The sequence below is a fragment of the Eleginops maclovinus genome, chromosome 11 (assembly GCF_036324505.1).
Source record: "Eleginops maclovinus isolate JMC-PN-2008 ecotype Puerto Natales chromosome 11, JC_Emac_rtc_rv5, whole genome shotgun sequence".
Taxonomy (NCBI): Eukaryota; Metazoa; Chordata; class Actinopteri; order Perciformes; family Eleginopidae; genus Eleginops; species Eleginops maclovinus.
In genome coordinates, this window is record NC_086359.1 from 10618346 (window position 1) to 10618976 (window position 631).

The 631-nt window shown below is 54.8% G+C and overlaps 1 protein-coding gene across 1 annotated transcript in view; it reads left to right on the forward strand.

The window, feature by feature from the left end:
- Positions 1-242: 242 nt before the first annotated feature.
- The window catches only part of LOC134872786 (actin-binding LIM protein 3-like), a 38134-nt gene continuing 37745 nt past the window's right edge, over positions 243-631 (forward strand). The window contains 1 exon segment of the mRNA XM_063896219.1: positions 243-631. This exon segment is cut by the window's right edge and continues 57 nt beyond it. The gene's annotated coding sequence lies outside the window, so the exon portion shown is untranslated.

Sequence of the window (631 nt, forward strand, 5' to 3'; positions counted from 1 at the left end):
TCCTACCTGTGGTAATACAATGCTCCATTGATTTGAAGTCATTTGGTCCCATGACAAGGAAGCTATCAAGAAAAATCTCCCATCCACTTTGTGTTCGCAACTAACCAACTAAATTTGGGCTACATCCTACTGGTTTTTGCCTGTAAACTGGAGTTCAGTCGCTATGCGGCGCTGTCGCTTCGTCAGAGCAGCTCGTCCCACCGGGTGGAAGACGCTCTGACAGCCTCCGAGTGTGTGGAAAACCTTCAGAAACTCAGCACCAGCATTCAGCCTTCACACCGGAGCGCACTGACTGTCCAGGGAGGGATGGACGCCTCTGCACCGGAGCAGGGGACTGCTGGCGTCTGTCGGCGGGGAGAGGAGCAGGCTGAAGGCGTGAGGAGGAGCAGGTGGAGGAAGACACAAGAGTCCGTTTCGATTTAATTCTTCAACCGGCAGGGTGAAGAGGTTCAGCAGTCTGCAGCCTGGCTGGCAGTGTAATCCTCTTGCCGGGAGGAGCAGGGAAAGCCCTCTCCAGACTGAGCCGCAGAGACGAGCAGGGATTAGAGCCGGACAGACGGGGAGAGTTCACTGGAGTGCTCGCTCTTTTTGGAGCTTTTGCCCTGCTGCTGCTGGAAGCTTAATTGAACGA